General features: G+C 45.6%; 1 protein-coding gene across 1 annotated transcript in view; it reads left to right on the top strand.

Moving 5' to 3' along the window:
• The first annotated feature begins 15,239 nt into the window (after positions 1 to 15,239).
• LOC144682225 (cadherin-8-like) overlaps positions 15,240 to 16,362 on the top strand; it is a 266,245-nt gene continuing 265,122 nt past the window's right edge. The window contains exon 1 of the mRNA XM_078544648.1: positions 15,240 to 15,433. The gene's annotated coding sequence lies outside the window, so the exon portion shown is untranslated. The remainder of the gene's footprint in view (positions 15,434 to 16,362) is intronic.

Genomic DNA, 16,362 nt, shown 5'->3' with positions numbered 1-16,362 from the left:
AGTGTGTCTGCCTGCTCTCTGATGAAATCTTGCCTACATGTGCGTGCACTGAGGTCTCCATGGGGAGGATTGTGGATGCCATGGAGAACCTGGTCCAGCAGAACGCTTTCAGTTGACCATCTGAGCTAACCTGCATCTCGGCCCACTGACCACACTCCCTTACAGCACCTGGTCTCGCCCACCACAACTCTCATTTGATTTCAGATTTAGCCAGCATGGTGGTGATACAGTTTTTCTTTCATTCCCCCATCCTTTCCCCTCCCCAGTCACCCATTTCCATTCTCCCATCACCGTCGACCCCGCTGGCATCGCCTTCCACCTCCTCACCGTGACCTACCAGCCACAACCCTTTTCTTTCAGGAAAACCTCAGCAGGTCTGACAGCATCTGCGGAGAGGAACACGGTTAACGTTTCGAGTCCGTATGACTCTTCAACAGAACTAAGGAAAAATAGAAAAGAGGTGAAATATAAGATGGTTTAAGGGGGGTGCGACAGGTAGAGCTGGATAGAGGGCCAGTGATAGGTGGAGATAGCCAAAAGATGTCATAAACAAAAGGACAAAGAGGTGTTGAAGGTGGTGATATTATCTAAGGAATGTGCTGATAGGTGACATTAAGGGTAGAAAGCAGGATGACCAAGGTAGAGAGAGCCCTATTGGGGGTGGGGTGGGGGGAAGGGATCGAAATAGGCTAAAAGGTAGAGATAAAACAATGGATGGAAATACATTTAAAAATAATGGAAATAGGTGGGAAAAGAAAAATCTATATAAATTATTGGAAAAAAAGAGGGGATCGGAAAGAGGGGGGAAGGAGGAGAGAATTCATGATCTAAAATTGTTGAACTCAATATTCAGTCCGGAAGGCCTGGGCCATGACCCCACCACTGAACATCAAGCCATTGTTTCCAGGACTGTTACTGACCTCATCTCCTCTGGAGATCTTCCTTCCACAGCTTCCAACCTCATAGTCTCCCAACCACAGCTTCTACCTCCTTTCCCAAAATCCACAAACAGGACTATCTGGGCAGACCAATCAGTCAGCCTGTTCCTGCCCCACGGAACTCATTTCTCTCTCCCCTTGTCCAGTCCCTTCCCACCTACATCCGTGATTCCTCTGACACCCTACATCATATCAACAATTTCCAGTTCCCTGGCCCCAACCGCCTCCTCTTCACCATGGACGTCCAATCCCTCTACACCTCTATCCCCCACCGGGATGGTCTGATGGCTCTCTGCTTCTTCCTCGAACAGAGGCCCGAACAATCCCCATCCACCACTACTCTCCTCCGTCTGGCTGAACTTGTTCTCTCACTGAACAATTTCTCCTTAAACTCCTCTCACTTCCTCCAAATAAAAGGTGCGGCTATGGGTACCCGCATGGGCCCAGCTATGCCTGTCTCTTTATGGGGTATGTGGGACATTCCTTATTCCAGTCCTACTCCGGCCCCCTCCCACAACTCTTTCTCCGGTACATCAATGATTACTTCGGTGCTGCTTCATGCTCTCGTCGGGACCTGGAAAAATTTATTAATTTTGCTTCCAATTTCCACCCCTCCATCATTTTCACATGGTCCATCTCTGACACTTCCCTTCCCTTCCTTGACCTCTCTGTCTCAATTTCTGGTGATAGACTGTTCACCAACATTCATTACAAGCCTACCGACTCCCACAGCTACCTCAACTACAGCTCCTCACATCCCGCTTCCTGTAAGGACTCCATCCCATTCTCTCAGTTCCTTCGCCTCCGTCACATCTGTTCTGATGATGCCACTTTCAAACACAGTTCCTCTGATATGTCTTCCTTCTTCCTTAACTGAGATTTTCCACCCACGGTGGTTGACAGGGCCCTCAACCGTGTCCGGTCCATCTCCTGCGCATCCGCCCTCACACCTTCCTCTCCCTCCCAGAAACATGATAGGGTCTCCCTTGTCCTCACTTATCACCCCACCAGCCTCCGCATTCAAAGGATCATCCTCCGCAATTTCTGCCAACTCCAACAAGATGCCACCACCAAACACATCTTCCCTTCACCCCCCCTGGCGGCATTCCACAGGGATCGTTCCCTCTGGGACACTCTGGTCCACTCCTCCATCACCCCCTACACCTCAACCCCCTCCCACAACACCTTCCCATGCAACCACAGAAGGTGCAACACCTGCCCCTTTACTTCCCCCTTCTCACTATCCAAGGGCCCAAACACTCCTTTCAAGTGAAGCAGCATTTCACTTGCACTTGCCTCAATTTAGTCTACTGCATTCGCTGCTCCCAATGCGGTTTCCTCTACATTGGAGAGACCAAACGCAGACTGGGTGACCGCTTTGCAGAACACCTTCGGTCTGTCCGCAAGCATGACCCAGACCTCCCTGTCTTGCCATTTCAACACTCCACCCTGCTCTCATGCCCACATGTCCGTCCTTGGCCTGCTGCAATGTTCCAGTGAAGCTCAACGCAAACTGGAGGAACAGCACCTCATCTTCCGATTAGGCACTTTACAGCCTTCCGGACTGAATATTGAGTTCAACAATTTTAGATCATGAACTCTCTCCTCCATCCCCACCCCCTTTCCGATCCCACCTTTTTTCCAATAATTTGTATGATTTTTCTTTTCTTTTCCCACCTATTTCCATTATTTTTAAATGTATTTCCATCCATTGTTTTATCTCTACCTTTTAGCCTATTCCGATCCCTTCACCCCATCCCACCCCCACTAGGGCTATCTGTACCTTGCTCGTCCTGCTTTCTACCCTTAATGTCACCATTAGCACATTTCTTAGCTAATATCACCACCGTCAACACCTCTTTGTCCTTTCGTCTGTGACATCTTAACTGTGTTCCTCTCCGCAGATGCTGTCAGACCTGCTGAGTTTTTCCAGGTATTTTTATTTTTGTTTTGGATTTCCGGCATCCGCAGTTTTTTGCTTTTACCTTTTCTTTCAGAGATGTCCAGGTGAATGTGCATGTTCCCTTCCTTCCTAAAAATGCCACCCCCATCCACATTAACCTCCCCGACCTCCTTCTTCCCACCCCCAGGGTCCGTGTCTGCCTTCAAGTCCCCAGCAACTACCTTCGCCGTCCCTTCCACTGACCATTGAACCCTCACCCTCCCACCCTACCGCCTCACTCTGCCCTCGGTCATTCTCACCATTCCCTCAGATCACGCCCACCCTCAGTTCACTCCCCAGGAGGCAGCCATGGACTCATCAGGGTCCTTGCACATTCACCTGGACAGCCCCACTCCAGGCTCCTTCCCCCCCCCCACCCCCAGGAACTGCTTCCCTCCCCAGATGCCTCCCCCCCAGCTTATTCCTTCCCCCTTCCTGACTCCTTCAGACACCTTTACTTCTTTCGCCACCCTTAGATTTTCCCCCTTCTGAACTCATTCCTCCAGCCTTAGTTCTTCCTCCACCCTTACTCCTTTCCCTGTCTGCACTCCATCCCCCCTCCCCGGACTCCTTCCTCCCCCTGGACTCCCTCCCCTCTCCCAACTCCTCCCGCCCAAACTCCTCTTACACCTTCCAACCCCCTCAAACCTACCTTCCCTGTTGCCGTCTTCTCTCTCGTTACCTCCTCCTTCCCCCCCGCCGTAGTTACTCCCACCCCTCCCAACATCCCCCTGACAGCTTCGTTTCCCCACCCCCCACAACCTCATCCCACCCCGACACCTCTTCCTTTCCCAGTCGATCCTAGGCCTTCCTCTCCACCCCCGGTACATCTTCCTCTCCCTGACCTCCGAAAACCCCACCTCCCCCCGCCCCGACCTTGGATCCCGACACCCAGCCCTGACCTAGGACACCAACCCCTCACCCAGACCTCGGACCTCCCGACCTCTGACCACCCCTACCTACGCCCCCGACATCCGGACCCCTCCGACCTCCGGAAACAGCCCCCCCAACCCCCGACCTCGGACCCAGACGTAGGACCCCCCCTGACCTCCGAACGCCCCCACCTCCTCCACCACCCTGACATCTGGCCCACCCCCCCCAACCACACCTCAGGACACCTCACCACCACCATCCACCACACCCCTCCCCCCCCACCCCCCACAGGCCTACGGACACCCCCCTTCCCGGACCTCAGGACCACCCCCCCCACAATTCCCTGCGGACATCGGGAGACCCCCCCAACCCACATATCCTATCTACTTACCTTAGACACTTACCTTCCCCCCGGCCTGTCATTTTCCCTGGCCCTTTAAACTTACCTGCTTTACAGCGGCAGGAGCTGTAAAAAGGGAAGCATAGCCTCCTTGAATACGTTGGATCCAGACTTCGCTGGAGCCTGCGAGGATTCTTTTACTCCAGGTCCCAAGCAGCTCTGGTGAATGGAAGAGGCAACGCAATTTTCAAGACCAGGCAGGTGTGTATTTATTTCTTCTAATTCCTGTGGGTCAGCACCTTCCGACGCTAGTCAGAAATTACGGCACAATAAGACCGATGATGAAAAGCTCCATCGAAGGGGTAGAGTTTAAGGAGCATTTTATTTTAGGAGAGAGGCAGAAAGACAAAAAGGTTTAAGAGGGAATTGCAACACTTCAGGCTATGGTAGCTGAAGGCACGGCATCGATGGTACATACAAACATATGTACATACAAACATATGTACATACAAACATATGTACATACAAACATACGAATTAGGAGCAGGAGTGGGCCATTCGTTCAATAAGCTCATACCTGCCCTGATTTTAACCTCATATTCTTGCCTACTCCTGATGACCTTTTACCCCTTTGCTTATCAAGGATCTATCTACCTCTGCCTTCAAGACATTCAAGGACTCTGCTTCAACCACCTCTTGAGGAAGACACCAATGGTAGACCAATCAAAATTGGGGATGTTCAATGGGCTAAGAATTCGAGGAGCGCAGAAATATGGGAAAGGTTGTGGGACTGGAGGAGATTATAGAGATAGGGATGGGTGAGACCAGAGAGGGGTTTTAAAAGGAGGATGAAAATTTTAGACCCAGTTTAGTTCAGTGAGCATGGTGGTGATGGGTGAACAATAATTGGTTTGAATTAGAATAAGGGCAGCAGAGTTTCATGCTTGCAAAGGGCAGAGTGTGAAAAGCTGGCCAGGATGGCAGTAGACGGGTTAAGTCTCGAGATTACAAAGCAATGAATGAGGCTTTCGACCACAGATGAGCTGAGGCAGGGGTGGAGTTGGATGAAGGTGGAAGTAAGTGGTCTTTATGGTTATGATGTGGCTGGAAGCTCATTTCAGGGCCCAATATGATGCCAAGGTTGTGAACAGTTTGGTTCAGTCTCAGACAGTTGCCAGGGAGTGGGATAGAGTCCAGCAAACATTATTCATTAATGAAGCCTACATCCAGAAAACCTTTGGCCTTTATTGGTTGGTTGACAAACTGAGAAAAATAACAGTCCTCTAGCACCTCTAGAACCATATGCCCTTCCTTAGGTTTTCTTCTGCTCCAATCTGTGTCAACATCTGCGCTACCAAAACTCCTACGCTTAACATCTGGGGCTGAATTTTCCCAGACTGAAGAGGTGGATTAGGAGGTGAGACCAGGTGCAAGAACAAAAAAGAACAAGCCTAGTTGGTTACTTGATGTGTTCCCGCATCCGACCCACCTTGTCGGAGGCAGGGTGAATGCGCAGAGTCTACCCACCTGGCAACAGCAGGTAGCCTATTTAGCCCATAATTGGGGTAATTGGGGGGAGAGATGCCACTGCCACATGGATCTTCCTGATGATGGGCCCCACTGCTAAGGCCAGAGCCTGCCACATTACTTGAGGCAGCCTCCTGGTGGCATGATGGGGCCATCGTTGCCCCCTCTTTTTCACCCCAGCATGGACCCGCTAGTTTGCGACAGCCACAGGCCATTGGGTGGAGGGGTTCCCACTCTGGATTGATGGCTTGACAGTTGTGGCCATGAGGGATTTATATTTTTTACAATCCTGCAGAGAACGCCTCCATTTTGAGGGGCCCTTGCCGTCTCCTGCTTGCCTTAGCAACTCGCATTCCTCCCGGCAGGGCTCCCAGCCAGAGATGTGAGGGATCTCCCCCATTGGGTCTCCCATTTCACTGGGCTGCCCGCTTTCCTTAATTGGATGGGGGTCTCAGAGCAGCTTCTTAGTTGGCCACTTCCAGAAAGATCTCAAGTAACATCCTGCCACAGCCACTTCAGGGTTAGCGATCAAACATTGAGGCCAAGGTCAGGATTGCGACTGAACTGGGAAAATCCAAGCCCTGGTCTTTTATTTTCAACAGCAGTTCTCTATCCATCCTTTCCTCAGAACAAACTTCTTCCCTTTTCTGCTCATCACCTCAATCCACCACCAACTCTGCTGCATTAAACAAGCACTTACATCATTTTCAACACAAAAACAGAATTACCTGGAAAAACTCAGCAGGTCTGGCAGCATCGGTGGAGAAGAAAAGAGTTGACGTTTCGACTCCTCATGACCCTTCAGCAGAAGACCCTTTGCTGAAGGGTCATGGGGACTCGAAACGTCAACTCTTTTCTTCTCCGCCGATGCTGCCAGACCTGCTGAGTTTTTCCAGGTAATTCTGTTTTTGTTTTGGATTTCCAGCATCCGCAGTAGTTTTTTGTTTTTATTACTTACATCATTTTATTGTATGACTACCATGTTTTCCATTACTTCCATTATCACTCCATAGATTTACTTTCCACCCAAACCGAAGACTAATGTAGATTTGCTGCCAGGTGAATCTGAAAGAAATCAAGTAGTTTCTACAACTCACAAGGCCAACTCACAACATCGCCCGGACAGTAACTTAAAATTCTACCCCTCCCACTTGTCTTGGTGTGTCCACTGTCTCTGTAAGCCATGTTTCCTGATATTTTCCACCTGCCAGACAATGTCCTGGTTTAGCCAGTATCTGATGAAACGAGAGGCAAGGCAGATAAAGCAGGGAAAGGGAAATCCAAGATATTAGAACAAAATAGAATATAAGTAGTCGTGTCAACTAATGGGATGGAACCAGTTAAGGAATTTGCAAGGCAATAGAATTCTTCTCAATGAGATGGCATGGCAATGAATTCAGGGAAGAATGGATATGATGAGGTTTTGCTGCAGGGATCAGAGAAATGACAAAAATAAATGGAATAAAATGAAGACAAAAGAAAAAAAAAATAGTTGTGGATTGACCAAAACTAAATCAAGTGCACAAAGTGTAAAATGCCAACAGAAAATGCTGAAAGCAACAGTGTCTGAAGGGATAGATAAGTTAGTGATGGACAACTGTCATGAGAAGCCTCACTCAACACAATAACCATTACTTCACTTTCTGGTTGACGCGGCTTTGAACTTCCAACATTCCTGTGTTCAGGCAAAGGAAAGGAGTTGGTCTGAAACAAAGTCTCACATAAGCAAAGGAAAATGGAAGCAAAAAATCAAAACAAAGCCTACTGGAGGTTATTAACTGGAAATTACACTGTGCAATGTTTTTGTCTGATTGAGAATAGGTTCATATCAAATTCCTTCCCCCCCTATTTCAGTAGAGGCGTTAACTGATTTAAAATAAGACAGAGACCAGAGAAATATGATACAAATACATTAAGCAACCTAATATCACACACCTATTATAAAAGCAGAATACTGTGGATACTGAAATAAAAACAGAAAATGCTGGAAAAACTCAGCAGGTATAGCAGCACCTGTGGAAAGAGAAACAGAATGAACATTTCAAATTCAATGACTCTTCATCAGAACTGGGGCTTTGAAACTAATATCACACATCATAATTTCAAACCAGTATTGGCTTTGTAAATTTATTTTTAAAAATTATTCACTCAAGGGATGTGAGCTTCCCTGGCTAGGCCAGCATTTATTGCCCATCCCTAATTGCCCTTGAGAAGGTGGTGGTGAGCTGCCTTCTTGAACAGCTGCAGTCCATGTGGTGTAGGTACACTCACAGTGTCATTAGGAAGGGAGTTCCAGGTTTTTTGACCCAGCGACAGTGAAGGAATGACGATATATTTCCAAGTCAGGATGGTGAGTGACTTGGGGGGGATCTTCCAGGTGGTGGTGTTCCACCTATCTGCTGCCCTTGTCCTTCTAGATGGTAGCGGTTGTGCGTTTAGAAGGTGCTGGCTAAGGAGCCTTGGTCAATTCCTGCAGTGCACCTTGTAGATGGTACACACTGCTGCCACTGTGCGTATTTACAAGTAAAGCAATGGCAACTAGCTTTCCTCTTCTTTGCAATAAAGGTGAGGGAGTTGTCCTGTAATATCAATACTGTTACTTTCCCCTCTGTCCTGGCAAGTTATTTCCATTCCTGAATTATATCTGTTAATGGGCCCAGTGTATTTCACCATGCTAATGTACAATGAAAGAGCTTTACATCTGGGACACATCTGTAGGAAGCAAGACTACATCTGGCCTAACACAAATTCTGTTCGTAATGTCTTTCCATCCAGAGACAGCAGCACTAAGCTAGTACGACAGCTGTCATATCAGGAGAAAGCAAAATCTTACATGTGTACAGTTGAATGCACCCAGAGAGCTCGGTGAATATTACACGATCGCTGGAGAAATTAGCTGAGAACAACTTATTGGTTCTTGGTTTGCATTTTAATTTTTTTAAATGGTCCAGTGTAGCAGCAGATAATGTTTTAAATGTCAGAACCATGGAATCACACAGCACAGATCATTTGACTCATTGGGCAGAATTTAACTAGAGAGCCGGCAAGTGCCCCACATCATCACTTTTCAGGAAAGCCAGCCACGTTAAGTTTCAAGCAGGCACTTACCTGGGCAGTGATGGACTTCCCTGGGATCAAGGGCCCCAGAAGTTGGAAGTCCAGCCCATCAATAGCTGCCTGGTAATCAGAGGCCTGCAGATCTTTGCTGCTTGGCAGTGCCACCAGGTAGGTGGTGGCTGCCACTGGTAATGCACCCACCTGAGGCCCAGGTCCTGGGCCTCAGGTGAGTGATGGCGGGGGGGACTATCGTGGAGTGGGAGTTATAGGGGAGGGGGAGGGGAGGTCAGGAACAAGGGCAGGGGTTGACTCTCCGCAGGTCTACCTTCCTGATGCCAGGCCCCTCGATCAGGCACAGAGTGTCTTTGAACAAGAACCGCCCCCCCAACTCCACTCCAGCCCCTGGAAGCCTAAAAGCAACCTTGACAGAGTTTGCTTTTCGGGTTTCATGCACATCAAGTCCTCCATTCACCACTGGGTGAATACCAGCATCAGCGGGATAAGGCCCTTAAGTGACATTCAATGCCCACTTACGGACTTCATATGGCAGCGGGACTAGAAGGCCATCCACAATCTTCCTTGCCACAGACTTAATTGGGGCGGAGGCAGGAAGACAGCAGGTTCCCCACCCTCCCACCCAATTAAATGCCACCAAACCCGCCATGGGGGTGAGCATTTAATTGTGTCTGTGTCAGCTTTTTGAAAGAGTTACACAATTAGTTCCACTCTCCTGCCCTTTCCCCAATAGTCCTGCGAATTTTGCCTCCTTCAGTATTGATCCATTTCCCTTTTGAAAGTTATTATTGAATCTGCTTCGACCAACCAATCAGCAATCCATTTCAGAACACAACTCATTGCAAAAAGATTTATTTTCCTACTCCCATCTCTGGCTCTTTTGACAATTACCTTAAATCTGTGTCCTTATTTATTCTATCATCACCCTTCATGGTTTTGAACGCCACTAATAAATTTCCCCTTAACTTTCTCTGCAAGAAAAAAACACTAATTTCTGTACTCTTTCCAAATACTGAATCTTTCATCCTTGGTACCATTCTTGTAAATCTCACCTACAGCCATTCTAAGGCCTTGACATTATTCCTCAATAGCGGTGCCCAACATTGGACATAAGAGTCCAGCTGGGATCTAACCAGTGTTTTATATAGCATAATATCTTATTTTTGTACCACTAGCATCCATTTGAATCCATTAGGCACAAGAGTTTTCTTCCGTTCTGGCCGGACTGAAGTGACATTAATTGAAAGTGTGATCAGCGATGCATTATAAAGTTACAAAGTAACAATGCAAAAACAGGACATTTAACCCAAAAAAGAGACCCATCTTGTTTGATCTTTCTTGACAGGTATAATCTTCTCAGTTCTGATATAGTCCTAGTAAACCTGCTCTAGAGCATCTATTTACTTTTCATAATGTTGAGATGAGAATTGTGAACCGTTTCCCACATGTGCTATAACCAAATTCTTTCTTCTGCAGTTCTCTACCCGAAGTCAGTTCTGACCCACAGCACCACAACCATAGGTAGAGCAAGGAGACAGGTCCTGACTCCAACCCAGCCGGAACAGGAATTGAACCCCATGCTGTTAGCATCAATCTGATCCACATAGGCCGTCCAGCCAATGAGCGTTCTAAAGGAATAGACTTGATTAGCAGAAAAGTTATATTAAACTTGTAGAGAACTTTGGTTGGTGGTCTTGTGGCACAATGGGTAGTGTTCCTACCTCTGAGCCAGAAGCTCCAGGTTCCAGTCCCACTCCAGAGCCTGATGGCCAACAACAACATAAACTTTTACATGCATGTTATAGCCAGGAGCTATGGATAGCAATAGTAGAGACTCCAATTTTCATTCCATCACATGGCTGACCAGCAATCTCTCCCACTCTTACCACCTGCCATCGGTATGTGTTGGAAGAATTTACAAATTGATACTCAACCTACTTGCCCCAGTATGGATGCTTGGCCATCAAGTCCTGGAGTGGAATTTGAACCCAGAGTTTCTGGATCAGAGGCAGGGACACTACCCATTGCACCACAAAACCGCAAGCCAACACTCTATATAAGTTTAATATAACTTTTCTGCTAATCAAGTTTATCCCTTTTGATATGAACCCCAGTGCTTGGGTCACAATTTTTCTGGCCTTATTAAACCACATTATTATTTTCAGTGATTTGTGTATCTGGGTAATGTAGACTAAATGCCCCAGTTAAAATAGGGGATTGAGTAATCCTGTTGTGATGCATTAAGGGTTAGTGTCATCATGCTGCTGCAGGCTACACTTTTTAGGTTTGTTCCTGGGATCACAAAGATCACAACAGGTCATTGTTTTACCCAGGGTGAATCAAGAATCAAACAGTGAGAAATGATTAATTCCACAAACTATTCAACTAAACTTAATCAGCAACTATAAACTGGAGAGTAATATTAGTAAAATGCTTCAATGCAGTGATCAATTTCACTTCTCGTTCCTGCTGTGTAAAGCAGGAGGGAAGCAGAGACAGGTCCACATTCCAATAAACATGGGAAGAGATAACTGTATATAGCACAAGCTTGGGAAGATCCCAAGGTGCTTCAATAGCCAATAGTTCAATAGTCAATAGTTACGTTTGAAGTATATTCACTGTTGTAATGTAGGGACAGCTAAATTGAGCATAGCCAGATCATTTGTTTTTCTGTGATGCTTGTTGAGGAATGAATTTTGGTCAGAACACTGTGGACAACTCTTCTGTTCTTTTCATTGAATGTGAGCATCACTGCCAAAGCCAGCATTTGTTGCCATCCCTAATTGTCCTTGAACTGAGTGGCCATTTCAGAGGATAGTTAAGAGTCAACCACCTTGATGTGGGTCTGGAAACACAAGCAAGCCAGACCAGGAAAGGATGGCAGACTTCCTTCCCTAAAGGGCATTAGTGAACCAGATGGTTATTTTTTTTAATGACAATTTAATAATAGTTGTTATGGTCACCATTACTGAGACTATCTTCATATTTCAGGTCTATTAATTGAATTTAAATTCCAACAAATGCCATGGTGGGATCTGAACCGATACCCCCAGAGCATTAGCCTAAGCATTACTAGCCCAGTAACATTAACACTATGCCACCATCTCCCCCAAAAGTCTTACTTGAAATAATGCCATGGCATATTTTATATCCACCCAACAGTATAGACATGGCCTTGGTTTAATTTCAGTTCATAAAGATGGCAACTCTGACAGCACAGTACTGTCAGTCCTTTCGTACAGCACTGGAACCCTTAGTCTGGATTAGATGCTCAATTCTCATGAAACAGGACTCAAACCCATGATCTTCTGATTTTGAGTTGAAAATGCTACTCTCTGAACTAAGGCCAGGACAGATTGGTGCTGTTGTTATGTTTATACTAGTGAGGACACTTTTCAAAGGGACAGGGAAGAATTATTGTGACCATTCAAGCAAATTTAGTCAGGAGAAGCTGATCACATGAGAACACAAATGCAGAAATTTACCCAGCATGGCCTGCAGCAGCCCAGGACATTTTCAAACTCAGAGCCTTTGTTTGAATTAAAGGAATTAAGATGGTGAGACTGATCACCATTGACGTTAACTTTAAACTTTCAAATTTCAACCCTTGTGAACTCAATGCAACAAGAAAACAATGAGACAACTCAGATAGTCCTTTGGCTTCATTCATTATGGAATGAAGGTTATTGCAAATCTGAACCCACCTCGTATTGACACAAGCATGTGCTCAAACTGGATAATGAAAGGTGAGTAATGCCCTTAAAGAATCAGAGTATGTATTACAGGAATAATAACAATGCCAACTACAAGTCCGCCTTTTGTTTTCCCCAGCTTTCCCTACTGTCCTGAGGGTGCTGGGATGCGTTCACAGTCACTTCATCACTCTCCGGTATCTTGGCATTTTTTTGTGCTCGGACCAGGGCTCGCACACTCTTTTACCTTGGAAGGCATTGCAGCTGGGAGCCCAAATCTGGCTTTTGCCTGTCACCCGTGTGCATGTACTTTTTAAGTGAGGGCAGTGGGTTTCTGGCTGCATAACAGGAAACTTGGCTGATGATTTTCCCTAACCCAATAGGGTGCTGCAAAACGTTATTGAGCAGTTTAATGGAGGCAGATATCCCCATGCAGAGACTGAGAACCAAAGGCAGAGCTCCGATCTGTTTGGGTCACTAGTGCATGTGGAGTTCCTTTACCCTTTGACTCAGCAAGGGACGAACAGTTCACTGTTTAAATGTATTCATGAGCCTCACTTGTTTCAATTCAGCAGTGATATTTCCCTCAAGGACCATTTTGTAATTTTCCAGACCCCTGAACGCATTCATAGTATCTAATATTGCATCCCCTACTCCACTCTTACTTATTTTAAATTCTCCCTGACTACTAATTGTGTTTATACATGGTCTATTAAAGCAAAATGGATCATTAGTGAAAAGTTCCCTCCCTCAGATATGAAAAGATGCCTATTTGGATGATGACAGTGTATTTGAAAATAAACAAATAGCAATTGACTAACTCACTGGGAATATATATAATTTGCTTAGGCCTAAGGTTATACCCCAGACTCTGCTAATTGCCTTTCACTGACAAGAATTCAAATTACAGTGGTGTATTTTACATGACAAATGGTATCAGGCAGTCTATTTCTCTTGTCCATTCCTGCAAGTTTATGTTATTAATCTAACAAAATTGCTGTTGGGTATACTTAGTTGTATTGGTAATGATTTAAATTCACACAAACCAACATGCAGTTATATTGCACCACTGATGTGATAAAATGTCCAAAGGTGCTTCACAGGAGCCTTATCAGACAAAAAAAAAATGACACTGAGCCATGTAAAGAGATATTAGGGCAGGTGATCAAATGTTTGGTCAAAGAGATGGGATTTAAAAAGCATTATAAAGGGAGAGAGAGGGAAATAAATGGAGAGATTTCGTAAAGGAGTTCCAGAACTTTGGCCCTGGATGGTTGAAAGCACAACTGCCAATAGCCAATGCTAACAGGATCCAAGCCGATTGGTGAAGCTGAAACCAAGACACGGAGCTTTCCTTTATTGAGTTTATTGACTTGTTCAGTCTCACAGCTCTCCTCCCACTCCACCCAGTGACCCAGCTTTCTCCTATTTATACGTGCTCAAAAACAATTAATAGCCATCACCCATTTCTTTTAAATTGAACAATATAATTGGCATGACATTAACAAGACTTAACAATGCAGTTGGCAAGACATTAACAGCCAATATGCTTTAACATTGTTCTGGTACATTTCATAGAATCACATAGCGCAGAAGGAGGCCATTCGGCCTTTCATGCTTGTGCCAGCTTTTTGAAATAACTATCCAGTTAGTTCAGCTTCACTCCCCTTACCCCATAATGCTGAAATGTTCCTGTCCTCCAAATAATTAAAATTGAGATGATACCAGAACTGGAGACAGTGTAGTTTAGTGGTCACAGGTGGTGGTTGAACATGGCTTAATGCAATTTTGGATATAGGCAACAGAGTTTAAATTTATGTAAATTTCATATTTTTGTTTTATTAGATTAAAGATGCTATATAAATATCATAGTTTTGTTGTAAAGGCATTACAATCACACTGGATTCTCACTGAAACTGAAACTGGACCAGCCTTATAAATATTGTGGCTACAAGAGCAGGTCAGAGGCTGGGAATTCCACAGGGAGTAATTTACCTCCTGACTCCCCAAAGCCTATCCGCCATCTACAAGGCTGAAGTCAGGAGTGTGATGGAATACTCCCCACTTGCCTGGTTGGAAGGACTCCAGCGGGACTGCAGGTCTGTGAGTCAGCCAGCAGAGAGATGAGACTCCACAGAACAGCTTGTAAGCTCATATGGTGACTAGAAGCCACACCACACACACACCCATCTCCTAGGTTACTACCATCCTCCTAGCCCAATCTTACTGTCACCTCACCCCCACCCTGCACCCACCCCATGGTGGTCCATGTGTCCCTTATTTTATGTCATAAGAGTTGGTTACCCTGTTGCCAATTTTCCTGCATGATAATAGTGACAGCACTTCCAAAGTTTTTCAAAGTACTTTGGGGACTCCTGGGATGTGAAAGGTGCTCTCCAAATGCAAATTCTTTTGATCAGTTTGAAATAAGCAAACGGAAACCACATAAATATATATATATATATAAACAGTGGGTTTCCAGCAGGAATATGATGACTAGGTGTTAAGTGTTGGGAGGGTAATATCACGGAGTGTACTCTCCAGGTGTATATGGGGAGGGGGATGCAGGCGGCGGGGGTGGAGGAGTGTCGGGGGGAGGGAGGAGGTCGAGAAAAATGGCATCAGGAAAGTAAAATAAGTCAAGTCCACGAATAAGAGGAGCAAATGACTGAAATAAGACAACTTGCAACGCCTCCTTCCTTGTCTGCTAAGCTCCGCGTTGGAAAGCCAGGGTTTACTGGAGGTGGGATGGTAAAACAAAGCCTGTGGAAGTCAGGGGGCGCCGTTGGATCATGTTTCCGCGATAACTGTAACAGAATGTTGTAAAAATGTAGAGGATCCATATTTCATCGCGTTTGTGTTGGCATCTTTGACCGGGATGGGGCTGATTTATGCTTAAAGAGAGAGAGAGAGAGAGAAAGATCACCTGGCATAAATGGTCCTGTTGGATTTCACTCTCGATCCTGGCCGGTGGATTATTTTTCCAAAATCGGAACCTCACTGTGAAAGGTGGCGAGAAACTGGGCAGGGGATTGGAATCGTTCAGGACGTGAGTTGTCCTGGACATATATATATATATGTATATTTATAAATTCTATATTTTTGAACCAACATGAAATTCCGCTTGTTGTATTCCATTCGTACGAATTCAACGCGATAAACGACCTCTAGAAGATCCCACACACCTTGTTAAATTGTATTTATACGTACAGGTGTTAGCACCCTCAGATATTGTTTCATAACTTGTTTCATAATTGCGTTCACTTGAAGATAATTCACGGAATTCTCTCCCGGCTTTGCTATATAATTGGCACAGTTTTGTTTTAGTTGGCTTTTCTCAATTGACGTCCTGTCCTTCCTACCATTTTATATTCCTGTCATTGATATCCTGTTATACATGTTGAGCGTTTGTGAGGTTCTTAGACTCATGTTTTGACTACTGCTCGAGGTAGCAGCTCTGAACCAGCGAGGCAAGGAGAAGGGGAGATTTGTGCTGATCCTATTTTAATCTGAGCATGTTGGGATCGAAAACAAGACAATTATCACGGATGCACAACAAGTAGACACAGTCCTCATCAGAATGCACGGGCACCCAGCCACAAACGTTACATACAATCGCAACACTGGCAACGATGTGCAAATGCACGCAGGCACCCCATACACCCATGCATAGGAATGTCGATGACAAAATACCAAGGTCCATCTAGTTTGCCTTCAACCATTCCTGGTTATCACATAATTATAATGGAATTGTCAAGTAATGATTGCAGTCAATTTCCACCAATTAGTCTTCAGACATGAGGTGTGGAAAATCCCCAGTGGTAGACAGCTTTGGGAACTGAAGTCATCTGTTTCTCACAACACACTACACTTAGCATATGTCATGTCATAAGTTATTCATATATAAACACAGACGCCCTTACACACAAGCAAAACACACAATCACTGTCAGATAAGCACATACATCATATTCACACA

The sequence above is a fragment of the Cetorhinus maximus genome, chromosome 6 (genome assembly GCF_964194155.1).
Source record: "Cetorhinus maximus chromosome 6, sCetMax3.hap1.1, whole genome shotgun sequence".
In the NCBI taxonomy this organism is placed as follows: domain Eukaryota; kingdom Metazoa; phylum Chordata; class Chondrichthyes; order Lamniformes; family Cetorhinidae; genus Cetorhinus; species Cetorhinus maximus.
This window is presented reverse-complemented; position numbering and strand designations above follow the sequence as displayed.